The following is a 17,044-nucleotide window of genomic DNA, read 5'->3' as shown; positions in this document are numbered from 1 at the left end:
GCAAATGTAAAAAAGTAAAATGTATCTGACAGTTTCTGCTTTATTCTATTATCCTTGGGAAATTGAACATTTGTCTTTGCTATACTTTAACAGACCTTAATAACCGTGAGAGCCGAGAGGGAACATTCCAGAAAGGCAATATTATCCGTGCGATTGCAACTGCAGAGTCCGACAGGCTCGCCATTTTTAAAGTTTTGAGGTCAGGATTGTTTTCTTCATTGTATAAAGCAGGGTTACCTCACAGTCAAGAAGAACAGCACCAAGAGAGGTTATGTGGGTCCGCGCAAGGACTTCTCTCTGCTGCTCCTGCTATTTGGTTTTCATTACAGATAACGGAATCCCAAACTGACGACGGCGAAAACATTATGCCGAACGACTAAAGATTAAAAAAAAAACCCCGAAAGTTTAGAAACCAAATAAACAGTCTTTTGAGGCAGGGTTCAGTGTGTGATTGTAATGACATGGTTGCAACCATTTTCAAAATATCAATTAAGGAGATTATTTACAAAAGCGCTGCCAGAACTCCAGCGATTTGCTGTTTATTTTGCACCGTTTCGAACATCCGGGTTTCAATTGTGCACGTATTACACTAGTACTACACACCCAATGAAACATAAAAACCGGCTTTAATTTGAAAACATTTTGCTTGCTGTATTGCTTTTTATTTAGTATTTGTAGATGCAGAACATCTATGTTAGCATGTGATAATTCTGAGGCATCTACAGACTTCGTCATTGTTACTGACGGCAGGATATGAAGCGTGGCGATACTGTAGAGAAGTCATGCAAGTGTCCCAGCTGAAACTCGCGGGCGAAATGAGATGTTAAAAAAGAACAACACCAATCAGGAGGTGCAATTCTGAAATAATATTTGTTATTGGAGCTGAGGAATGGTTCTCCTCTCGAGATAAGTAGGAACAATGCCACTTAATCTCACAATCCCCTCAATTTTGACCAAGCATTTCGCATGTCAAAAATATTTTTTCCTTGCTTTCTAGGTTCAGTAGATGTATCACGTTGTCGTTGAAATTGGAGGAAAATCTGTCCTGTTGGAAATTTCTACGGCTGTGCAAGGAGAGTGAAGACCCGAAGCCAGAGAAACAGTCAGTCTCGAGTCCTTGTTTCTGGCATTTTTGCATTTCCTATACCTGGCTGTACCGAGAGCTCTCGGGAGCAGAGTCTGTGCAGAGCCTGTGTCTGCGTCTGCTCGTACCCCTGAAGCACCTGCACAGCAGCCGCACACCTGCAAGGGCTCATGGCCACATGTGGAGCAGGAGAGCAAGGGAGGACTCTTCCCCAGTGGAAGATCTCCGCTTCTGTGAGATACAGCTTCTGTGCAGAAAGCAGCTTCTTCTGCAAAGTCTGATCTCATTTGAGATATCGAAGGAAGATGGGTGTGGATCCGTTTCATCCCAATTCTTCCATTTCTCTTTTGCCTTCGCTCACCTGGATTCATTTATAGACAGAAGTACTTCACGTGTTGTGTAAATAAGATATATAAGAAGAGGTCAATCAGAAATAAGATAAATTAGAAGAGAGGCTGTCCGTATTGTGGCATCTCCCTTCACTTCTGCTCCAGAGCTTCGGCTGTCATGCTGGCATGTTTGTACTGTTCTAGTGTAGATGAACATCTGAAACACAATTCTGGGCTTGGAGCAGGTGAAATTATGGCCACTCAGCTTTTCATAGGTTGAATTCTCTTCTCCGATTGTCCCTCAAAGCCTGCAGCTGTTCCCTCTTGGAGTGGTTTAGTCTGGCTGTTGTTTTCATCGATTTACTGGGCCGGGGACAATCTGCGCTGTCGGGAATCACAGATCTTTCACATTAGCGTGAACTCTCCTGTGTTTCAGATGTCAACAGCTCTCTTCGTTGAGGAGATCTCGTCATCATGGCGGCGGGACACCCATTGCTTTATCTCAGCCTGTTGAGCGAGGAATGTGTCCTGGTCGCTCTGCGGTTTCTTGCCAAGACGGCAAGTCACCCCCGCGAACATCCGGAAACGTCTGTTGTCTTGAAACATTTTTCCGCCTTCAGCGGTTCCTTGTTGGCAAGCGCGCCAGGGTGAAATAATTATACAGTACATTTGAAACTAAGACTCTTAAAATATAATTTCATTTTCTGATGCAATTTTTCAAATTACAAGGTCTGTATCTGATGAGGAGGAAGAATGAATTCAAGTGAGACCCCATGTGTGCACAACACTTTAAATTCGCAACAGATGCCCCCTTCTGAAACGTGAATTATGCCCATGCGTGAGGCAAGCCTTCCTCCAGGTATCTGCTCAGTGTTCGCCGGACACATCATGTCAGAACTGCAGCTGGAGTCCCATCGCTTCTCTTGATCGACGGTGCCTGTTCTCAGCCTGGACTGATTTGAGGGATCAGGATCAGGATCCCTCTGTACAGAAAGCTGTTTCCAGTTTATTTTACTTTTTCCTTTGCTTCCCAAGGGGATTGGATAACACTTTAACAACACCCCCCTGGGTGCCACTAGAGTAGAGATGTGTGGCCTGCATTAATAGTGTAGATGTTTGTTTTCCCTTCCTTCTGGTCTCCTCTGTGTTCATCCAATAGCAGACTGTTTCAGGCACCTTCATTACCTAGCATGTCATTTCATGTATTCTTCAAACATTTAAACTCATGTAATGTCTCATTTTTGAAAAATCTCATTTTGCCCTCCTGCCAATTGCATTAGCTCCTTAATGTCTCTGTTAGCATATGTTTCCTGCTTTGTCTCAGGATTGTTAACGGCCCTGAGAGCTCTGGTTGCAATGAACCTGCTCTTCAGTCACTGGTGAACTCAGGGATGTTTTCAGATGCTTCCTAAGATGTGTGGAGTGATTGAGTTCTGACAGCGTTTAAAGTAATTATTAAAACAGGAAATGTAAAGGTAGGTATTTATTGAAAATTATGCATTATAAATTAATAGCTTTTATGTGAAATTGAAATGTTACCTAACAGTTTTACACAGATGTTCTACAGTGCCATGGGATGTCATCAGTGAATCCTCAGTTCAGACAACTACAGGCGGCGACACCTCTGTGGAGCTTTAAATCCCTGGTGAGCAGTGAGGCCCTGCAGCTGTTCCAAGTGTTAAAGTTCCTTCTGGGGCTGTAAGTTGCCTGCAGCTGCCCAGGACCCTCTGCAGAGGAGAGGAAACGAAACAGAAAGAGCAGACTGAAGGCTGGTCCTGCAGCAGGATAAGGGATTATCCTCAAGATCACCACCGATCATGTTCAAAGTTGACACTGCAGATTTTTACAGCCAGTTCTACAGAGTCTGGGTTTTCTGCCTCAGCCTTTTCTATTATCAGCAGCGCAAGGCGACACACGAAGGTGGACTGCAAGTCAACAGGATTCTCTTTCGTCAGCTCTTGTCGCGTGAGATGTCCTACCCAGGAGCCACAGCGTCGGACCGGCATTTCAGACTCTACGGAGGAGAGTCTGCCTGGACATCCTTGCCTCGAGAGCCCACGGCACTTACACACAGGCTGCCTAACAGCCAATAACATCGTAACATGTCAGTACAATAGTGTGTTGAGTACCATTGCATTTTTACACACCACTGTTCATTCATAAAGCATAATTTGTATCACATGCCCACATTTTCCTTTGATTTCCAATACCACATTCACAGATCTGTGCATGAGAAGGAGATCTGACAGTGGAAGGGCATGAAAATTGCTTTAGTCTTAAAAAAGCAAATTGATGTGGCATGTTTCTATGGCCAAGATATATTAGAAGTTTATAAAATATATGCTTAGCTGTAACACTGGAATTGCAGTACAGTTGACATATCGGATCTTCTCCCCTGGAATAAAATGAAACATTCCACTCTCCTTGAGTACTTTTTAAATAAGGCTTTTCAGAAAGGTGCAGCTTGCATTTTGAATCTGCCTATTCTAAGTTACACTCTCAAATCAGCTCTTTAGCTTTGTAGTTAATGTTCATTTCTGCTCATTAAGCACCTGATATTTGAAGTGAGAGTGTTATGCAGAGGAGTTAAACTGTGAGAAGCAACATCACCCCTACTGGACTCAGAGAAACGTATCTGGACAACTAACCAAATACCTTACAGGAAGGATATACACTGCATACCAGGTGCTGCCATATAACTGTTCTGACATCACTTTAAACCCCTGGTGAGTAGCAACAGAGCTCATGAAAATCCAAAGTGGACAAGCAGAGCTGAGATTGTTATCAAGAGGCTATTTCACATGTAAGTCCTCCGTCAATTGAAAACAGAGTCCAAGGTCTATTTTGAAGTGGATCAGCTTTCCTTGTCTTCCATATCGGAAACCTGCTTTTGATCATGTTGTGTTTCATGTTCCTGAAATTTCTGATCAGGGGAGATTACAGCTGCCTACATCTATAAGCGAGCCCCGGCTCTGCGGACATCTGGCAGGCCAGGGCTGTGTGGCACCACGGTGAGACTCCTTCATGAACCCAGGCAGCTTGCAGTACCACTGCCCCAGGAGGTTAGCCGGAATGGTTTCGAGAATGAGGACATACGGTATTTCAAAATGAGGCTGTCAAACGATGAAACAGGAAAAAAAAACAAACAAAGCCCGAGATCGCAGTCCTCAACGCTGACTGACAAGAGTCCCAGACTCACAGATCTGGAACTTCGTCCTCTTCAGTCTCTCTGCTGTTCAGCACCTTCTCCTTCCCCACCTTCCAGGTTGACGACTGGACTCTTTAAACTGGTTTATTCATCACAGGATTTTAGAAAGGATGTTTATATGAGCCTTTATAATGCTGTTTCTCACATTTGTTTCTCACATTTATTATTTCATGAGTACTCTTGGCGTTAGGTTAATGCTAAATCCAACATTCGTGTAAAAGAAACAAAATGTTGAAAGAATTAGCCGAAGTGAGATCTTTCTGCCAGCCATTCACCGGTATTACGCCACATTTAAGAAATTCCTTCCTGTAACATTCGTCTGGCAAATTCCAATCGCTTTGTAAAGGTCAGCCTTACTAACCATTGGATTGTGAAAATTTTTATAGGTACAGTGTTCCTGATTCACTGAACCACACTGGTGGTGACTCTGTCTGCACGCTCTCTGATTCACTTTCTGTAATAAAGATGTGAGATGCATTGCCGATCAACTTCTTATTCTGAACTCATGCACATGCTTTCTTAATTATTTCATCCTGTGCATTCATCAAAGACTCTGAGATATTTCTTTCATTGGTTATTTTTCAGTTTTGCGTGTGTTGGGGCTCTATGTTGTACACAACCGAAACGTAATTTGACAGTGTGGCAATGTAATATATGTAAGGGCATATTAAATCTTGCAGTTTGAGAACAAGTCAAAATCTTCATGGTCTCTCCCTCTGCATTTATGCTTTACCTGGCTTTACTGTAAAACAGGAAGTACAGTGGAGGATCATTCCAGCGCACTGCCAAAGGTAAAGAAATGCAGTCAGATGGTACACAGCTGCAGAGCCCCACCATGATAACAACAGGAGTCCGAGTGGAAATGTCCATTTCAGCCACAGCAGTTCTGCATCTGTGGAATGAACATGAGCCATCCGGACGAGCCTGTGCATCAGGTCAGGCCACCACATGTGGCCACTTTTTCTCAGCTCCCTGTTTTTTTAGTCAATGCTGCTCATTTTCCTGGATGCCAGGCCATTGAAGACGGACTGAGAGTGGTCGTCCTGTGTGTTTGTGTGTCTGTGTGTGTGCAGTGCAGCACAGCCCGGCGATGGCTCGTGCGGAGGAACAGGGGGCTGGCCCAGCTGTGGAGCAGATGTTGAGCGAGATGGGCTGGACTGGGGGGTGCAGCGAGGTGAGGGAATAGGAACCAGCTGAGAGAGCACTCGTGCTCGTCTCAGGTGTTCTCTGCACAGCCAACGATATCTCCTCCAAACATGCGTGTTTACTACACCAGGTTTATATTGTTCCGATCTCCCGTGGAACAGATGATACTATCATTTAAAGCTCTTTAGAAACAACACACAACAATGGGACTTGTAAAATTTAAGTAGATTAATTAATTAATTGATCAATCAATCAAAGACCATGAGAGAGGAGGGTATATGTCCCAAACCCCCTCTGGTAGTTAGTAGTTCATTCATCCAATGATCTCTTCCATCCTTCCTTCTTGAATGAAGCAAAGTATCACTTTAAACCACATGGCTAGGTGGCCTGCTCCACGCGCCCACCACCCACCTTTGAGGTAAAGAAATGCTTCACATACTCACTTTTAATAGACCCTGGTGTGAGTGTGTGCGTGTCTGGGCGTCTGTGCCCATCCAGGGTGTATCCTGCCTTGTATAGTTGCTTGCTGGAATAGACTCCAGCTCCCCAACAGCCCTGTACTGATTCTCGAAGATGGATGGATGGATATCAGTAATGAAATTCCACCTTGCTCTTCGTAGAGCATCGCTTCCTGCACTGTAGAAAATACTGCACTTCTTAATAGAAGTCACTGAACTTTATTGATGAGGTGCTTTAAGAGCAAGGAAGGTTTCAAATGAGAAGTGGCCAATAAGCCCATCTGCTGGTTAGTAGCTAATTGATCCAAGCGTCTCATACAGCTGTTTCTTGAAAGAAGCCAGGGCATCGTCTTCAACAGCATGTTTAGGCAGCTTGTTCCAGACTCTCTCAACCATTTGTATAAAGTGCCTCCTGTTCTTGGTTTCAAATCCACTTCCTGATAGTTTACAGTCTCTTCCTTTAAGAGGTGCTAATAAACCACTTCTTCATTGAGACTGAATTGCATTTAATTGACACAAATGCATTCCAGTCCTTCAAGGAACAGGCCTACACCAACAGGATAAAAGAACAGAACCTTTCTACTCTTGAACAATGAAGACTACGAGAGAAAATCATTCAAGTACTCAAATTCACAAAGGCATTGTCAGTCACCCCCAAAAATCACTTGAGACTCAGCAGTGACACACAAACCAGAGAGCACAAGTGGAACCTGCACAGAAGGGTGTTCAACCTGATAGTATGTCTTTGGACTGTGCAAGGAGCACCAGGAGGAAACCCACACCAGCATGCAGAGAGCAAACAAACTCTGCACTGATCGCATCTCGGCAATTGAACCCAAGGCCTCAGCGCTGCGAGGCAGCAGTGCACACAACTGTGCCTCCCGTCGCTGATATTAATTCATCATCAGGTTGAGCCCATTTTAATCATCAGTTTTGCCAGGAGAGAGAGAAATAAAGAAACAAAACTGAGAGGGGAAGTACAGCTGAATCAAACCTGTCCGTGATCTTCTCAGAACTCATAAGGTGATGGCTGAGAAACACAGGGGTCCCAGCACAAGTCTCAGAGGCCATATTCCTGCAGGTTTTATAGGTCTACTTCAACCAGCAGCACCTGAAGACCTGGGGAACTCTGTTGCACTGTTTATTAGTTCAATTATATCATTGTGGGTTGAGCTGGCATGAAATCTGCGGGACCTTGGCTCTCCAGAGCAGGATCCTGAAACCCCTGTGTTAAACAATGCCATTTTATTTTTGAAGGCTGACAAAAAAATAGGTATGAAGTGACGAACACCTATTAAAATAGGAATATGTCCGAAAAGGTATTGATTCAAGAAGTAAAAGACACCATTGTACTGAGCAGTTTTAGAGGTGTAAAGCAGTGTTTCTGGACAGCTGTGGTTTTCTAATGGTTCAATCTGTTGCAGGAATGCTGGCATTCTGATGTCTGAACAAGATAAGAAACAGAGAGTTGCTGGATTCTGGACTGGAGAGCCAATTATATGACTAGGTAAGTCATTTTCTCCAAAAGGCTCAGCATGTTCCAGGGGTTTAGAAAGCAGACTGGGAATCTGATTTCTGAAAAAAGATTGAACCTAATGAAGTTAAACCACATAAATGTATTTCCCTTGCCCTATGAGTGCACTCAGTTGTGCATATTTTGCAGACATTGTTCTTTCTTAAAGACGTGCAGTTTGGTTACAAGTTGCTGGTGCAGAAACGGCGACAGCGCCGACAGATGCTTTCTCTTGTCTGAAGAATATGTTTAATGAGATTACATTCCATGTATTTGCTCTGTTTTGCATTTAATGTTTCATTTTGTTTTCTGGAAAATTAAAACAAATTCTAAATTTGATTCCCTGAAATATGGCATTCTGCTGATCATGCCAGCAGCAGAGGCTGCTGCTCCAAAATGCTGGGTTTGAAATTTGGACTTCAGTCCAGTGCTGTTAAAGCAGCAGGAATAAATATCATGGGGGCACAAAAATTACAAACACTCTCAGCAACTTCAGCTTCTATCTGCAAGAGACTGTGCTGAGGGCCATGGAATGCAAAGATCTTTCTTGTTATGTTAAATGAAATATGTCAGCATGAAAAGTGTCCGGGTCAAAGGTAAAAAACATCCATGTGTTAGTCATAATAAAAATGCTGACAGGAGTACAGCACACATACTGTAGCTGTAGGAGTTGTAGTGCTCAGGACTGGTGCTCAGGTTCAGATAAGGGTGCAGTAGGGTGTACACAGGACCTGGGGCTGTGGGCATGGAACAACACACGTGCAGCAGCTAGAGAGGGCTGTGGGGCTGTGAGTGGCTGAGACATTACATTTCTGTCTAATAATATCTATGGGATATTATAGAAGACATTCGAGACAGGATGATTTAAGGAGGGCAGAAGAAATCTTAAACATATTTAAAAGTCTGTTAAAGCAGATGTATGGAGCTTTTAAATGGCTCGTTAAATATATAGAGATTCTACAGCAGGATTTTATGTGATCAGATAAATGTAAACGGTCCCCATTTTCTACTGTGCACAGTCTGTGGACATGCCACCCTGTCCACAGTGAGCACATGGGGGTCCCTTCGGAAAAACAGGGGATCCGTGTTGCCAAGCACCCCCTGCGGTTGCCAGGCAACATGGGGTTCCTGTCGCCCCTCCAAGAGTGTATCGAAGAGGCGACTCCTGTAGCACACTGTTGTTTTAAAAATTGTCTTGCAACATGTTTATTATTCTAATAAATGAAACCTCTCTGCAGATGTTCAGAACAAAAATGAACCAGAGATGTGTGCAATTATATTCATATTTCAGAATGCCAGCTTACCACACCAAACGGGGGCATTGCATGTGAGAGAGCCATGCAGAGCCTGGAACCCACAGAGAAGTGGCCACAGGCTTGCATTCATGACTTCAGATTGATTGCTCACGTCAGGGATGGCTTTGCCGTTCTCTGTGTTGCTAAACTGACAGCTTGGCTCAATGGCTGGTCATTATTCACATGGTGGTTCTGCAGATGTACCCTGCACATGGAAGAGGCCTGCCAAGGTTTCTCCGGTCTGAGCTGTTCAGTTGTGGTCCAGAAAGGACAGATCGCTGGTGTCTTCAGCGTGTCTGGAAGATGGCTGCTTCCTCTCCTTTTTTTCCTAATGAAATTGGGACGGGTGGTTTGTAACGGTTTGAGCATAGTGTGCCAGTGAAGCACATCAGCAAATAGCAGTGTGTCTCCACAAGGACCCATGTGATGGTTTTCAGTGCAATCCTCCCAGCATGTGTGCCTCGGCATGAAAGACACCCTCTCTCCAAATTCCAGGTTAATTCCCAGCTCTAGAAATTCGATGCTGGCAACATTTCTCCATGGAACACTGCAACACTGCTCCAGCCTAAATGGGAATTCTGTTCCCCTGCCAGGCCTAGTTCATCTGCTGGCAGCTCTTGAGCCTTTATTCTGTCCAATGAGAATTTGTCTCCAAGCACTGGTTTAGTAATTTGTATTTGGCAGTTAAGTCAAAGCTTTGTTTTGATCTAAGTCTTCATAAGAGAACTTAAAACTTCATGCTTGACAACAGCTATATCATTCTGCAACTCACAACTGGCAACCCACTGAAGCTCAGCAGGTGTGAGCCTGGACAGTCCTAGGATGGGAGACCTCCTGGAAAACTAAGTTTGCTGCTGGAAGAGGTGTTAGTGGGACCAGAAGGTGTGCTCACCCTGCAATCTGTGTGGGTTCTAATGCCCCGGTAAAGTGATGGGGACACTGTATTGTAAAAAGGCACCGTCCCTTTGATGAGACATAAAACTGATATTCTGACTCACTGTGGTCATTAAAAATAAAAAAGAGGCCTATCATTAATACATGTAAGGTCATATCCTTGCACCTGATAATGGTAAAATTAGCAGTTATGCATTTCTTTCAGACCTGTTGATAAGTTGAAAAACCTGAATCATTAACTTTGAAATACCTAGTTTTGCACGAACACTCATATAGCGAAATACAGACACAATTATCTAACTGATGCAAGTTTTGATTTCTGAGAAGATTCTGAGAAGTAACAGTGTGCAATTACAACACCTGTTGTCCAGGCAGTCACAGACTATAATTGTATGATAAATCAGCATTAGACAGCAGACACAAATCATAGCCTCTGTTTGTTTACAGCATAATTAACATCCCTATATGTACAAGCGCTTTCATCCTGTTATAATCTAATTTGCTCCTAACTTCCAAAACAAACAGCCAGGGGGAAAAAATTAAGCAATACCCTCAAAAATGAAAGAAAAAATCTCCCAAGGACCAGACTAGGTTCCCAAGCTGCAGGAGACAGAGGGTTTGGGAAGATTTACACAGCAGCGCTGCTCTCTCAATCAGGAACACATGCTCCACCTGGGCTCCACCGAGCATGTGCTGCTCAGCTCCTGGGCCCTGTTTAGGCCCATCCACCACCACACACCGAGAGAGCTCAGAGACAATTACATGGCAGGAACACCAACACACGGGCCTGGCGAGGAGGAATAGATATGATAGAAAAACACAGCAGTTCTACAGCTCACAGTGACTGGGCTGTTTCAATGAGCTCACCATCACTGCATTCCCTCTGATGTCTTAAACCTTTTCAGACCTCTCCTACGTAGGTAACAGTTTCTTGCACATGTACAGTATAGTATTGAAGAGTCTCACAGCAGTTCACACATAAACGACAACACCCACTTCATCCCCCATCCAAAGTGATGCACAGAAGCCCCACAGCACAGCAGGTCAGGGGAGTGAACCAGCGCTTAATCAGATGAGTGAAGGTGGAACAAGGCAAGCCAGTCAGTAAAGGTCACAGGGGACTTTAGCCTGGGCAACAGTGTTAACAATGTTTCCACTCTTGCTGACAGTGTTGTACTATCTTTCATGACCAAAGAGAGAGAACGCCGGTTTAATGTCCCATCTGAGTGATGGTACCTTCTATAGCACAACGTACCCCATCACCACGCTTCTACGTTGCTTTAAATCTCCCGGTCCAGAGGGAAGGACACCACCTGCTAGTCCACCAGCTAGCTGTCCAGACAGCAGGACAGGAGACGTGTTTCTAAATTGTCTGTATGTGCTTCTGTGTGTGTGTGTGTGTGTGTGTGTGTGTGTGTGTGTGTGTGTGTGTGTGTGTCCTGTAATGGGCTAGCCTCCCGGCCAGGGTCTCCTCCTGCAGTGCATGCTTGTGGAACCTCGTCTTGGTGACTGCAGGTCTTGCCAAGAATTATGACTATTATTTTTTATTGTTGTTTTTGTATTTCATAATGTTCAGATCTGATGCCATCAGCTGTTCAGCAGCTCAGGTTTATGGCTACAACTCCTGTACTTCAAGGGCAAAATAAATACCCCTGGAAGGAAATTATTTATTTGCAGTTCCAAGATGATCGGTAGATATTATAATCAGATCTTGATATTACATGATAACAGACAGTAATATAAATGCTACTCTTTAACTGAATTTTGAATATGTTAAACAATTTGAAAAGCTACCTAATCATACATCTTATGATGTTTTTCCACACATCATAAAATTCAGTAGCAGAACTAGGGAAAATCCTAACCATTATGTTTATGATAATTTCAGATTGTCAGTAGGGTGCTGAATTCTTAAAACTAAATATCTGAAAATGTGTTTTTCTCCAGATCTCACTTCCTAGTGCTATGCTCAATAAACTCAAACATCTGGTTTTCGAAACAGATCATGTTGAAAAAACACAGCTCTTTAATTTGGTTTTGGTCTGAAAGTGAAATGTCTTCCCCATGAATTTGGCTGGATGATGACGTCTGTCCCATGCTCTGCTGTAAGAGAAGGGATTCCTGAGGGACTCTGTCCGTTTGACAAGCCTGTTTGGAGGACAATGGAAAGTACTTTCTGTTCCAGAGACTCTAAGCTCTTATTGCCTGACCCAGCTGACCCAGGCTGGTGTGGAGAGGGACCCCTGGGGTTCTCCTCGCTCAGACTCCGCTGCTCTTGTGAACGCGTGGTCACAATGTGGTGCAATTTCACTAAACAAATGCTTGGATTCCGGGAGCGTGCACACTGCGATCTGAGCAGGAGGCCCATGCGAGATGATCCTGTGTTGGCAAATATCTGAGAAATGCCAGTGATTAACTCTTGGCTGATGGATGTGGTGGGAAAATAATAGTAACTGGGTTTGTAACAAGGGGAGAGATTTGTGACCATCAATTAGACTACAGGAAGCTATAGACTACAGAGAATAATTACTTCCTGTAATTTTCCAAGGACAGCTTTCCCCTTGTCATTTCCTCTGCCTTTCTACCTGAGTGCCTGTCGGTGTACCTGTCTGTCTGCCTGTCTACCTATTCATCCTTTGAGATAAGCATCATCAGTAACAGTAGCAGTTATATTAGCTCTGTTATTGCTGTAGCAATGGGTGGCGTGTCTTGCAGCATCCTGTAATATTTTACTCCAGTGTTTACAGCGGGTATGTAGTGCTGATGGGGGAGGAGGAGCAGGAGTCCAATCCAGTTGTGCTGTTTGCACTGCCCTGTTTCCATAGAAACTGTGAGCAGCTGTGACTGTGCAGCTGCATCCCAGTGTCAGGAGAAATCACGGAGCTACTGCGCAGGTGCAACACGGTGTCAGGAGAAATCACAGAGTTACTGCGCAGCTGAAGCCCAGAGTCAGCAGAAATCTCAGAGCGACTGCGCAGCTGCAGCCCAGTGTCAGGAGAAATCACAGAGCGACTGCGCAGCTGCAGCCCAGTGTCAGGAGAAATCTCAGAGCGACTGCGCAGCTGCAGCCCAGTGTCAGGAGAAATCTCAGAGCGACTGCGCAGCTGCAGCCCAGTGTCAGGAGAAATCACAGAGTGACTGCTCAGCTGCAGTTCAGCTCCTGTTGTACAAAACACATGTTCGTGTGAGGCTTCTTTTTAGAAGACAGGAGCAACTAGACCAGGGTGACTCGTTTTCAATTTATTTTAGCTTAATAATATGTTATTTGGTTACTTTCTGTTCCACATATGTAATTACTTTGGTCTTTCCCATAAATCTGAAGAATTAATTGCAGCGCATTTCTGCCATAAATGTTGGCCAATTCACATAAAGGTTTACAAGCCTCCTTTCGGTATTAAAGCATGAAGTTCACATAAAAACTTAAACTAACCTGAGGTCCCGGATAAATGATAAGACATAACCACAAGGCCCAGCTGTGCTCCTTAAGAAAGGTTACCCAAAGTGAAGAAGTGTAAATAAACAAATCTGCTTCTGTCAGAGGGCTTCACTGTAATTGGACAAGGCGGCTTGCGAACAGTCTCGGACAGGTGATTTGCCTGCAACGCAGAAGGAGGAAATTAAATTAAACATCACATGCAGAGGTGTTGTCAGTCTGGAGCAAGGTCTTCATAGATCTTTGGAGTCTGAAGTTAATTTAGGCTGGCTTGCACTGATTGCAAGTACAATTTACAGCTTGTTTACTGTCGCTCTCCACAGGTGTTAAATTGAAGACATGCCGCAGATCAGAACAGGTCCCATTAAGAAGATCGCTGTTGAAGCTGGCTGATGATCAGAGTTTAAAGGTCAGACTGAAACAGCTGAAGGAAACTTAAGAGAAGTGTAAATCAGTGTGGAAGAACGAGAGAGCCGCTCTCCCATCACAGAGGCTTAGCAATCACAGGCCCATGAAAGTGCAAAGTTTCTCAAGCTGCACTGATACAAACTGCACACAGGGATCTTAGCGAAGCACAAAGCATCCACAGAAGAAGGATTTTCACAGATTTTGGCTCCTCATTTATTTTCCAAACATATCTGTAAATGATTAATAATCAAGCAAGAGATGACATAGTAATGGAAAATTGTAAAAATACAGTCACATAGATGTTCTTACTCCTTATCAGCTGAAATCAGCTTTTGTAAATTTCAGTTACAAAACAGGGCATAGACCTTCCACTACAGATTTTCTGTGGATTTTATCATCCACACACCCACACCTTTTCCTTTTTTGTTAGGCAGCCAGAAACTTATTTTTGTTGGGATAAACCTTATTTATTGTTAATATTTAATAATAATGTGAAGCCAGTTGCTGTGCTCTGACCCACAAACTATGAAAAGTGTTCCTGACCCTTGAACCCAGCGGAAATAAACCAAAGCTCAGAAATGGAGCCCCCATTCCTTGTTTCCGTGGAAACAGGGTCAGATCATTAGATACATCAGCTAGGTCCTTACACAGAACCATGGACACCGGTGCAACACAAGAGACAGTAGCACCCAATAACACTCAGCTGAAGACTCTCTGAAGGTTGTGAGGTCCCTCGGAGGAGAGATACGCTGGGAGAAAAGAATTGAAAAAAAACAAAGGCAGTCCCAGGGCCGGGAAAGCAATGCCAAGAGCATCCCTGTCCTGGCTCCAGAGAGGCAGGCTGCTCTGGCACAGGCCCGAGAGCCTGAGAGGAGTGGATCCACTCTAATGATATCAATATGGCCAGGGCTTCGGCTGCCTCTGACTCAACTCTTTCAAGTCGGTGAAGAGAAGGCCTTGTGAAGATTAGCGCTACTGTACTGTTTACAAAAAACAAATAGTTTCAAGATCCGACATAATGTTTGTTATTGAACCACTAGATAACAGCTGGATTCACATCAGTAAAATCAAAAAAAAAGTGCCTTCCTAAATATAGAATTACTTTATTTACATATTACATTTCATTCTAAACCCTTAACGATTCGCACATGTGTTTTCATTACCGGGTTCGCAGGGACAAAAATGTTCGGGGGGGAAACCTTTTATTTCACTTTCTTTTTCTCTTCCGCGTGAGGGCTCTGGAACAGCAGTTCAGGCATGGTCATGGTCCGACTCCTGGCATTTCTTTTCCCTCGGCTCTCCGGCTGGCGAGCTGTGAAGGGGCGGAGGTGTCGGTGGGGTTGGCTTTGTGCCACCTGCGCGTCACTTCTGTTTCAGGACTGCTCATTTTACTGTGGCGGGCCGCCGTCTGCTGTCACCCGTCGTGCTCCAGTGTCCAGAGGCACAGAGGAAGAAGGTGAAAATGGACACTGCGTGAGAGGAGCAGAAGGCCCAGCAGGTCAGGTTTTGGGGAGCCGGGGATCCTCCGCCAGCTGCTCACTGCCTGAAAAATATTTGCAGCTTTAACTGCACAAGGGCATGAGAAAGGCTGACTTCATACCTATTAACTCAACCTTTTTCTGTCCTGCCTTAAGTGCCTGGTTTATTTTAAGCCCGACTCTAACTAAAAAGCAAGCTAAAACCATGTCCTGGACTGTCTCTCCCTCCTGCCGTGTGATTTAAGGCTCTCTTTAATTGGTAAGTCATCATGTACAGTAGAAGACTGGGCTCGACTGTGGTCACCACTTTACAACAACGATGATGCTACTCTGAAATCAGGCCAGAGAAGATCGAGCAGGTATGTTCCCAGGCTCAAAGGAGCAAAAAGGTAAAAGAAGTAAATATTTTAATTTCAAAAAGAAAAAAAGTGACCGGATTTAAGTATTCAAAATCCTCACAGTGAAAGATTTCAGTATTCAAAATCATCCTGGACAACAGTGAAGCACCAAGCAGAGCACACAGGGGCAACTTAGGCAAGTGCTTCTAGAACCTAAACCAGGAGGCACTTTACACAAAGAGTCTCAGGGGTCTGGAACAAGCTGACACCCTCGCTTTCATCATGGGATGACCTGAGCAATGAGGTAATAGCAACCAAATGAGCTAGATGGGTCTCCCATTCTCACGATGAAGCCGCTATCAGGTGACTCAGCAGGCACTCATTGGTGCCATTATGTACAACACAGAATCACTGTGTTTAGCCAGAACACATGTTTAACATCAGGAGAGTTTTAATGGTACTGCGCTGTGTGTGTCCTGGGCTGCAGCTCCAATGATGAGCGCAGCACCTGTGAACCTGGTGCCAGGCTGCCTGGCCTCGTGCTCCTGTGGTCAGAGGTGTGCAGGAGGTAAAGGACTCCTACAGACTAAAGCAAAATGTGGAGGTCCTCCGCACGCCAGTGGAGGATCCACATGGTTTCTGGACATGGCCAATGTTTCACAGCTGCGGTTGCAGAGGAAGTTGGGCGGCAGCCAGGCTCTGACACGGCTGGAGGGCGTGATGGGCTGGTGCCAGGTCACCTCGCCCTCCCCTGGGCTGCTCCGCTGGGGCAGGATCCCGGAGGCCAGGCCTCCTTCAGCTCCGGACCCGTCTCCCAGACAGAGCTCCTTCCACACGTCAAGGAGGACCTGCCTGTCCTCATGTCCAGAAGCACACGGGGGCTGGCAGAGTCATGCAAGAGAGCTAGTAAGACCATATATTGTTAATTAATTGTGCAAACAAAGAAGTCAAAGCTGATGGGAATGTGCTGTGTAAATGAACTTCTGTGAAATGTGTTTTAGATATCCCAGAAAGAGGAAACAGATGTTGCTATTATCATTCCATGAGATTTCAGAAGGTTTGCAAAGCCTGTGATGAAATTAGAAACCACATTCTTTAATGATTTTTTTTCAGCTTTCATAGGATTATACTGAAGAGAAATGTAAATTTGCAGTTACTTACATAACATGCTTATTGTCTGCTTGGGGGTTGTACGTGAATTGTGCATGTTGTCATGGCCTGGTCTGTGGAGCTCAGGCCTCTTGCACACATCCACACTCCCACCCTCCGCAGGAGACACTGCTCCTGGAGCCCTGCACACTGACCTTGTTTCAGTGGTGAATACCTTTGCACCACTGTTACTGCTAGAGCCCACAGACATTCATGTCATTGCTAAAGCTCCTGCATTAATAGTGTTGATTATCCCTGTTTATGTAATTAAACCCTTTTTTGGCACTCCACTGGGCCCCTGTGTCACTGTT

The sequence above is a fragment of the Lepisosteus platostomus genome, chromosome 15 (assembly GCF_059453375.1).
Source record: "Lepisosteus platostomus isolate fLepPlt1 chromosome 15, fLepPlt1.hap1, whole genome shotgun sequence".
Classification (NCBI taxonomy): Eukaryota; Metazoa; Chordata; class Actinopteri; order Semionotiformes; family Lepisosteidae; genus Lepisosteus; species Lepisosteus platostomus.
Note: the sequence above shows the minus strand (reverse complement) of the source record.